A 10,396-nucleotide genomic window follows, 5' to 3' on the forward strand; every position below is an offset into this window, starting at 1 on the left:
GATTTATCTGTAACTTCTCAAAATCAATCACTTATCTTAGAAGTAACAAACCCTCTCTTTTATCCCATACAATCTAGGTCAGACTACATGGATCGCTTTCATCAGGTGGTAGAATGTGAATTAAAACAATTACATTATTCTACTAGGGAAGTGGGTACCAGATTAATATCAAGCTCTAAAAGAATTGAGAGTAGTGATGGGCGAACCTGGACTCTAAAAGTCACGATCCACATGGTTTCAAACGTATACGAGTGCCGGATTCTCAGGGAATTCTGGGTATTGATCCAGATCTGGCAACTCAGGAAATAAAAAAAAATAAAGGAAAAACAAAGAAAATGAGAATGAAGCAAGCAGGCTGAACTTACCAAGGCTCCGGCACAGCTGTAACTGCTCATTCACTTACGATGCTGCTCATTACCTTAATTGCAAATGCACTGCTTTCCCCGCCCATCGGTGTCTATGATTGGTTGCAGTCAGACGCACCGCCACACTGAGTGCCAGCATGTCTGACACTTCCAATCACAGACCCTGTCTGCTGGTCTATATCATACAGTAAAAATAAATAAATAAAAAAATTTGGCGTAGGGTCCCCCCATATTATGATACCCAGCCCAGATAAAGCATACAGCTACAGGCTGTAGCCCCCAACTGTGTGCGTATCTTTGCTGGGTATCAAAATAAGAGGAATCCACATGTGGCTTTTTTTAAATTATTTAAATAAATGACTAAAAAAAAATGATGTTTGATCCCCTCAAATTTTGATATCCAGCCATGATATAGCCCAAAAGTGGGGGCTGGTATTCTCAGGATGGGGAAGACCTATGCTTATTGGGCATCCCCAGCTTATAAATAGCAGCCTGCAGCCACCCAGGATTGTCGCATCCATTAGATGTGACAATCCCAGAACTTTACCCAGATCTTCCCGATTTCCCTGGTGCGGTGGGAATAAGGGCTAATAAAGTGGTGAAAGAGGTTGTTTTTTTGTATTTTATTTCAAATAAAAGATTTTTTTTTTTTGGTGTTTGTATTTATTTACTTTCACTAACAGATTAGTAATGGGGGTCTCATAGACCCTTCCCATCACTAATCTAGGGCTTAGTGGCAGCTGTGATTAACCCTTTATTACCCTGATTGCTACCACACCAGGGCAATTGGGAAGAGCCAGGTAATGTGCTAGAATTGTTGAATCTAATGGATGCGAAAATTCTGGGTGGCTTCTATTTTTAGGCTGGGGGGCCCAATAACCATGGGCCTCCCCAGCCTGAGAATACGCTCTGCTGTCGGGCTTGATCATGGCTGGAGATCAAAATTGGGGGGACTGCATGCATTTTTTTTATAACTGTTTACATTAAAAAAAAAAAAAAGCCGAATGCGGGTCCTCTTATTTTATTACACAGCCAAGATAAGCACACGGCTAGGGTTGCAGCCTGTAGCCATATCTGCGCTGGGTAACATAATATGAGGGGGACCCTACTCCAAATATATCACAATAGATGCACACAGCATCTGCTATTGGAAGCAGTGAGCTGATACTCTGCCACTTAGGGTGGGGGCCCATCTGGCTGCAACCAAACACAGACATTGGTGGGCGGGGAAAACAGTACATATGTGACTCCGGAAGTGTAATGAGCCGCCAGGAAGCAGTAAGAGCCACACAGGAACCTTGGTAAGTACAGCCTGTTTGCTCCTATCTCCCTATCACTTCTACCACAATTTTTAATTGCTGGATCCTGGTCCCCATATACTCATATGGAGAGTGGCATCCAGCTACATACCCAGCATCAATTCCAGGCCGGAACCAGATATTTTTTTAATCTGGTTTGGTCCGCCGGTGCTGGATATCTGTGAGTTTGCCAATCACTAATTGAGAGAAATGTCTGATATATCAAAATGTCCGACAAAGGAAGTGATCTATGTTATGATCCGGAACCATGGAAGATCACCACAAATCATTGGCAAAAAGGTGACAAGAGCCTTGGCAACTAATCTGGCCGCCATCCCCTTACTAACCAACACAACTAGAAGTAGCCGAGGGGTGAACTAACATCCTGTGCACCGCGAACCCAGCTGGAGAACTAACTATCCTAAAGGTAGGAAAGATGAATAACTCTCTGCCTCAGAAAATAGACAAGAATAGCAAGCCCCCCACATTCAAAGACTGCGGTGATATAGGAAAAACACAATACACAGGTAGATGACAGGATTAGCAAAAGGTGAGGCCCCCGCTGACTAAAATAGGAAAGGACAGGAAAGGGACTGATGGTAGCCAGAGAAAAAGCCTGCAAAATCCCAAATTCCTGATAGTACAAAAAGGCCCTCAGATCGCTCGATCTGAACTCCATCCTATACCAGGTGCCCTTGTCATACCAATGAACAGAAAACAAGAATTATAACAAATTCAACAAGCCATAACCACATGGACCCAAAGGAGCTATACTCCACACAGAACTGCAGGGAGTTCTTCAACAATCCACTGAGGGGAAAAATCCCTGGAAGGAAATAAACTGAAACCAACCACAACAAATGACAAACCCAGATAAGCAAAAGAACCAGGCAATAAATAAAAAGCAAGAACTTATCTGGAGTGGATGTGATGTAGAGCAGGATTAAGCAGGATAGAGATACAAAGAACAACTGACATCCGGCAACAGCCTGCAATCAGACCAGGACTTAAATAAGCAGAGAGTTAGGAAAGGAAACACCCACTGCACAACCCACCTGGTCTCTGTCCAAACCCTTCCTGGCCACCAGAGGGAGCCTCCCAGCAGCCAAGACATAACTAACATTCACAACAGTACCCCCCCTTGAGGAGGGGTCACCGAACCCTCACCCACGCCACCGGGTCGCTCGGGATGAGCATGATGGAAGGCGCGAACCAACCTGTCCGCATGAATGTCAGAAGCCACAACCCAAGAGTTATCCTCCTGCCCATAACCCTTCCATTTCACAAGGTACTGAAGCTGACTCCTACTGCGATGGGAATCCAGAATTTTTTCAACCTCATACTCCAGATCCCCTTGAACCAAAACAGGGTCAGGAGGCGCTGCTGCAGGAACTGCCGGTTCCACATGTTTCTTCAACAAGGACTTATGGAAGACATTGTGAATCTTAAATGACGCAGGCAGAGTCAAACGGAAAGATACAGGATTAATAATCTCCGAAATCTTATAAGGTCCAATAAGTCTGGGCTTAAATTTAGGAGACGGAACTCTCATAGGAATATTTTTAGAGGACAACCACACCATGTCCCCTACTTTAAACCGGGGACCAACAGTCCGACGCCGGTTGGCAAACCTTTGGGCAGTTTCTTGGGACTGAAACAATTTATCCACTACCTGCCCCCAAATCTGCTGCATTCTGTCGACCACCGAATCCACCCCCGGACAGTCAGATGCCTGAAGCTGCCCTGAGAGGAACCTAGGGTGATACCCAAAATTGCAGAAAAAGGGTGACACCAACGTGGTAGAGCTAGCTCTATTGTTAAGGGCAAATTCAGCCAAATGCAAAAACGAAACCCAGTCATCCTGATCCGCAGAAACAAAACACCGTAAATAGGTCTCCAGGGTCTGGTTAGCCCTTTCAGTCTGACCGTTGGTCTGAGGATGAAACGCCGAGGAGAAAGACAGCTGAACACCCAATTTGGAGCAAAAAATCCTCCAAAACCTAGATACAAACTGCACCCCTCTGTCAGAAACAATGTTTTCGGGAATACCATGCAAACGCACAACATGTTGCAAAAACAAAGGCACCAACTCTGATGAAGACGGCAACTTAGATAGGGGAACCAAGTGGACCATCTTGGAGAATCTGTCACAGATCACCCAAATCACAGTCATTTTCTGAGAGACGGGAAGCTCTGAAATAAAATCCATAGAGATGTGTGTCCAAGGTTTCTTAGGTACAGGCAAAGGCAATAATAGCCCACTAGAACGTGAACAACAGGGCTTGGACCTAGAACAAACTCCACACGACTGCACAAAACGACGGACATCTCGGGACAGGGAAGGCCACCAAAAAGAGCGTCTCACAAGATCCTGAGTACCAAAAATGCCAGGATGACCCGCCAAAACAGAGCAATGAACCTCAGAGACAACTCGGTCTCTCCATTGGTCTGGGACAAACAGTTTCCCTGTAGGACATCTCTCAGGTTTATCCCCCTGAAATTCCGCCAGTGCCAACCGCAGATCAGGCGAAATAGCCGAGAAAACTACACCATCATTCAGGATAGTAGACGGTTCGACAACCTCCAAAGAGTCAGCGCAGAAACTCCTGGAAAGGGCATCGGCCTTAACATTCTTGGTGCCCGGCAAAAAAGAGACCACAAAATTAAACCGGGTAAAAAACAAAGCCCACCTGGCCTGCCGAGGATTCAACCTCTTGGCCGATTCCAGATAGATGAGATTCTTGTGGTCCGTAAGCCCCACCACTTGATGCCTAGCCCCCTCCATTCAAAGACTGCGGTGATATAGGAAAAACACAATACACAGGTAGATGACAGGATTAGCAAAAGGTGAGGCCCCCGCTGACTAAAATAGGAAAGGACAGGAAAGGGACTGATGGTAGCCAGAGAAAAAGCCTGCAAAATCCCAAATTCCTGATAGTACAAAAAGGCCCTCAGATCACTCGATCTGAACTCCGTCCTATACCAGGTGCCCTTGTCATACCAATGAACAGAAAACAAGAATTATAACAAATTCAACAAGCCATAAACACATGGACCCAAAGGAGCTATACTCCACACAGAACTGCAGGGAGTTCCTCAACAATCCGCTGAGGGGAAAAATCCCTGGAAGGAAATAAACTGAAACCAACCACAACAAATGACAAACCCAGATAAGCAAAAGAACCAAGCAATAAATAAAGAGCAAGAACTTATCTGGAGTGGATGTGATGTAGAGCAGGATTAAGCAGGCTAGAGATACAAAGAACAACTGACATCCGGCAACAGCCTGCAATCAGACCAGGACTTAAATAAGCAGAGAGTTAGGAAAGGAAACACCCACTGCACAACCCACCTGGTCTCTGTCCAAACCCTTCCTGGCCACCAGAGGGAGCCTCCCAGCAGCCAAGACATAACTAACATTCACAACAGTTCTCATAATAATGGATTCAGATCAATACAGAACACAAATTGTTGATTTGTTAGTAGATAATATAACTTACACCAGACTTGCAACTGATCCAATGCCTTCTTTCAAGCGGGAGATTAATAAAATAATTGAAGATGGTATTATTTGGGGGGTACAAAAAACAGGCAGGTTATTTATTAGTAGTAGTGTGCCGCCCCCGTGCCATCAACCGGCACTGCTCAGATCCGGGCCTTCAGGGGTGGTGGCTCGAGGGTCTCCGGACCCGGGGGTCTCGCGGACCTGCCGAATAAATGGGGGGACGTAGATGTACGAGCTAGGCCGTAGTAAGTTCGTGACGCCACCCACGGTGTGTGGTGAGATGGGACACCACCGCTGCTGTTATGGGGCACCCAGGGGAGATGTTGTGCAGCAAGTTGTTAACCCCTCCGTGGGCAGGTATGGTGGCCCCGGGACCCGGTGCAGGGCATAGTGACCACAGGGAGTGTTGGTGTACTTACTGTTAATAAACTACACAAGTCTCTGGTAAACCAAGGTGATGGTGGCCGGTGCCGCGGCCGGTTGCATTCAGGTCTCCCACCCGGCTGGTGGTCTCTATCCTTTTCCTGCACTGCTTGTGTAAGGTGGACTTTCCTAGTGTGAAACACAGGAGTCCGCTCCAGGCTGGATGTGGCCTAAGGAGCCATGCCCGCAGACACTGGCCCAAGGGATCTATTGGCCCTGGCGGTGACCTCTTATCCCGATCAGTGGGCTATTGTCTTCTATGAGGGACTTTGGGTGGGACAGATCCTCTAGTCCTGAACTTTCCTGCTGGAGCTACACTTAGCTCCAGCCCACACTCCTCTCCAAATTGAACTTCAGACTAATCTCACTTAGACTCATTGTTTCCCTGCCCTGGGCTGTCTGGACCCCTGGGTGGGCGTGTCCCAACCACCTGGTCATGCCCACTGGTGTATCTATCTTCTATCTTTCCCTAAGGGGGGTGACTAGGGTTTCTGGTTGGTTGTATGTTTCCTAGTGAGGGAACGGTGTAATGCGGGGGCCTATTTGTGACTATCTGGTTTTGCCAGGGCATCACATCCCCTTTGGTTAAATACACTACCATTTATTTAACTGGAAAAGATAAAAAGATGAACAGTTACAAGTATAATAACATATTTACAATTAAGTATATTTTTTTTTTTCTTCCCTTATGGGAGGCATTTCACTTAAATGTTGCACATTTAAAACCGGGACGGACGGACCGGGTCCTTCTCACCTCTTCCACCCAAAACAACCTAGCCCTGATGCCACCACTAAAACACAGGTTGGCACCCCGTGCCCAAGTCCAGGGTAGGTCCAGGTGTTGCCAAACAGGCCGGGTAAAAAGTTCCTTACCCGGCAGTCCTTTACAGGGACCCCACGTCCAGGGGACCCGTGTCCTGGATGGTAGTCACCGGTTTTGCTGGTGACAGGGCCTCGGCCGACTCTACCGCAGGCCCATCCTCCAATCAGCCTCTCCAAAGACTGCGGCTTAGTGAGAAGGTTGGTTAGGGGCTATTTACAAAACCCAAAAGTTTATGGGCTGCCTCGTAAGTTCTAAGCCATTGTCTTTATTTTAACTAAAATTCGGGAATAACAGATGGTCCCAATGGGGACTTTGCAGGGGAGGTAGCCGGGAACCGCTACCAAAATACTTTAATCTTCATCTTCATCAAACTTGGGGCCGGAGTATGGTGGAGAGGGGTGGACTTGTAGCTAGGCGCCAATTTTCACCCTCCTCCTGACATCGAGGGCAAACCACCCCCTCTCTCCACAGTGGCGGGTGTAGGTTACAAGCTCTCCAGGTTCCAGGTCCCGGTCTGGGTGGCCAACGGGCAGATGAGGGCCAATGTCTCTCTGGCACATAAATATTTTGGCCTCCAGGCCCGGCTCATATATAAAGCCCCATCCCCTTCGGGGGTTAAAGTGCCGGACCTGGCTTTCATATGTCGGACCCCTCACCCGGAAAGTGGCGTTCCTTAGGTTGTCTTTTTCCGTGTAGGTCCGGGACAGTACCTCTGCCTTCCACTTTTGCTGGGCGGCAATCTCTCTCCCCAGCTGGCGCGGCTGCCGCTCTCAGTACGGAGCATCTGCTGCCTGCTCCGGTTCAACCTGTGCGGGGGCTGGGCCCACCCGGAGTCCCTCCATGCCGGCTACGACCGACACCTTTGGCAATGGGGGACCCCGCTGTGATGTGGCCCGTTCTGCTGCCTTGCAGCTACATCCCCGCTGCGCCTCAGCCGAGGCCGGGAGTCTGGGAGCGGCCAGCGTTGCCTGCTGTACTGGCTTCCGGTTGGGGACCGTCTCCGCGTGGCCGAGCGGACTGCTGGGGCCATTGTAGTCTCGGGCGCGGCTTCTTCCGGGACCAGGATCGCTGTTGGGTTCAAGGCTGGACGGGGCACATTCCGGGCGCTGGTCTGGCGTGGAGCCGGGGTGGTGTCGGGCTTGCTTCTGGCGGCTTCCTCTGGCTGGTCCTCGTGGGCCGACGGAACGGGTACCCCTGCCGGTGTTGGTGGCAGCGGACCGAGCGGGGTGTCGGCAACAGGTACGGGTAGCGAGGTAAGCAGCGTGGCGGGCAGGGGCAGACCGGGTCCCTCAGCCTGGTCGGCCGGTCCCTGGGGAACATAGGGGTGTGGGTCGCTTACCCGCTCCTCTGAGGCTGCCTCCACTTCACGGGCCCGAACGGCTGCGGCCAACTCCGCCATCTTGGCCGTCCATCTCTTGAGCAGAAAGCTCGCCTGTGCCTGGATCCGGCAGCACATTCGCTCCGTCTGGGTTTCTACCCAGTCGGCTGTTCCGGGCACGGGCTCCTGCACTGCGAGCTTGCCAGACGGGTCGGCCATGCTGCACAGTCGGTGGTATCCAGGAACAAGAAGGGTGGCAGGGTCCTGGAGTCCCTGCCCTTCATCTGCTCGGTCAAATGTCGCAGAATCTTCACCCGCCCCCCCTTGGTCTTTTGCCGGCACTTCTTTCTGCGGCCTGATAGGTTCGTTTTTCAACTTCCGGCTCACTTTCCGGCTGCGTTCCCAGGGGGTGGGGCTTCGGCTTTTGTGCCCTTTTCTAGGGGAAGAAGACGCTGGGCTGTAGTTTTCACGCCCAAAATGGCGGCAAGATGGCGACTTCTGAAAATTTTGCAACGGATCATTGCTGACTGTCCAATACAAGGTAAGTGGATGGGTAAGTATCCTGTTCGTGACACCAAGTTTCGGGGTGTGCCGCCCCCGTACCAGCAGCCGGCGCTGCTCGGATTCGGGCCTTCAGGGTTGGTGGCTCGAGGGTCTCCGGACCCGGGGGTCTCGCGGACATGCCGAATAAATGGGGGGACGTAGATGTACGAGCTAGGCCGTAGTAAGTTTGTGACGCCAGCCACGGTGTGGGACACCACCGCTGCTGTTATGGGGCACCCGGGCGAGATGTTGTGAAGCAAGTTGTTAACCCCTCTGTGGGCAGGGATGGTGGCTCAGGGACCCAGTGGCTCGGTGCAGGAGATAGCGACCACAGGGAGTGTTGGTGTACTCACTGTTAATAAACCACACAAGTCTCTGGTAAACCAAGGTGATGGTGGCCGGTGCCGCGGCCGGTTGCATTCAGGTCCCCCACCCGGCTGGTGGTCTCTATCCTTTTCCTGCACTGCTTGTGTAAGGTGGACTTTCCTAGTGTGAAACTCAGGAGTCCGCTCCCGGCTGGATGTGGCCTAAGGAGCCGTGCCCGCTGACGCTGGCCCATGGGATCTATGGGCCCTGGTGGTGACCTCTTTTCCCGATCAGTGGGCTGTTGTCTTCTATGAGGGACTTTGGGTGGGACAGGTCCGCTTGGTTCCGGTTTCTGGCTTCAGGGTCCGAGTACCCTCCTTTGTGCTACGGTTTCCGGGTCGGTTCCCCGTGTCGGTACCGGCGGGCTACAACCCTGTCCCGGTCCACCTTGGTTCTGCCGAGCCGTCTTCCCGTCTCCTGCTGATGGAGACCACCGTCTGCCTCCTAGTAAGTGGCACCAGGGCTCCGACCCTGGTACCATTTCAACTTGAACTTTCCTGCTGGAGATACACTTAGCTCCAGCCCACACTCCTCTCCAAACTGAACATCAGACTAATCTCACTTAGACTCACTGTTTCCCCGCCCTGGGCTGTCTGGACCCCTGGGTAGGCGTGTCCCAGACGCCTGGTCATGCCCACTGGTGTGTCTATCTTTCCCTAAGGGGGGTGACTAGGGTTTCTGGTTGGCTGTATGTTTCCTAGTGAGGGAACGGTGTAATGTGGGGGCCTATTTGTGACTACCTGGTTTTGCCAGGGCGTCACAGTAGCTATTATGCATGCCTTTCCCAAAATACATAAGGCTATAAATCCTCTCCATTTGAAACCCATTGTCTCTGAAAATGGGTCAGTTAACAAACACCCATGTGAATCGCTAGATTGTCTTTTGCAGCCATTGGTCCAAAGGACTCTGGTTAAATTAAAGATTCTCCTGACATATTGGACTACTTCCACAACAAAAGGTGGTATAATGAGTATGCCTGGCTTAATTGTGGTGCGGTGTCATTATACAGCTTTAATACTGCATCCTGTTGTTATGCATGCTCTGAATGACATCTCGCAAACTATAGTAATGAGACTTTGGAATTACAGATTGTATCTTACAGGTTACTTTCTTTTTAATGACAACATTTTTTATCTTTTGATCAGAAATTATTTTTGCAATAGAGAAGAGTACCCATGGGTGCTAAATATTCTCTGGTTATACCATTATGGGAGGAAGAGTATTTTTCAGACTACAAGATGCACTTTTTTTCCCACACATTTTGGTAAGTGGGGGTGCGTCTTATAGTCCGAATGAGCAAGCAAAATCGTTCAAGGCCCTTAAATTAAATCGGCCTAGGGAGCCAGCGGCGAGCGCTTAATGTTCGGCCTAGGGAGCCAGCGGCGAGCGCCTATTGTTCGGCCTAGGGAGCCAGCGGCGAGCGCTTAATGTTCGGCCTAGGGAGCGTAAGGAGCCTGCGGTGAGCACTCAATGTTCCGCCTGCAGAGTCGGCAGCTAGTTTTTTAATGTTCAGCCTGCGGAGCTCGTAGAGGGGGCTTAAAAGTTGACTTGTGGAGCCCCGGAGGTGACGGGGGCCTGGGCGGGGCCCCGGGCGCTCTCGCCCGACTGCCCTCGGCGCCTGGATGAAAACCGGAAAGTTTCGGGCCCCCGCGACCTTCCGGAGGTGACGGGGCCTCGGGGGCCCGAGCGGGGGCCCGGGCGCTCTCACCCGACTGCCCTCGGCGCCTGGATGAAAACTGGAAAGTTTCGGGCCCC

Source organism: Anomaloglossus baeobatrachus, chromosome 9 (assembly GCF_048569485.1).
Source record: "Anomaloglossus baeobatrachus isolate aAnoBae1 chromosome 9, aAnoBae1.hap1, whole genome shotgun sequence".
Taxonomy (NCBI): Eukaryota; Metazoa; Chordata; class Amphibia; order Anura; family Aromobatidae; genus Anomaloglossus; species Anomaloglossus baeobatrachus.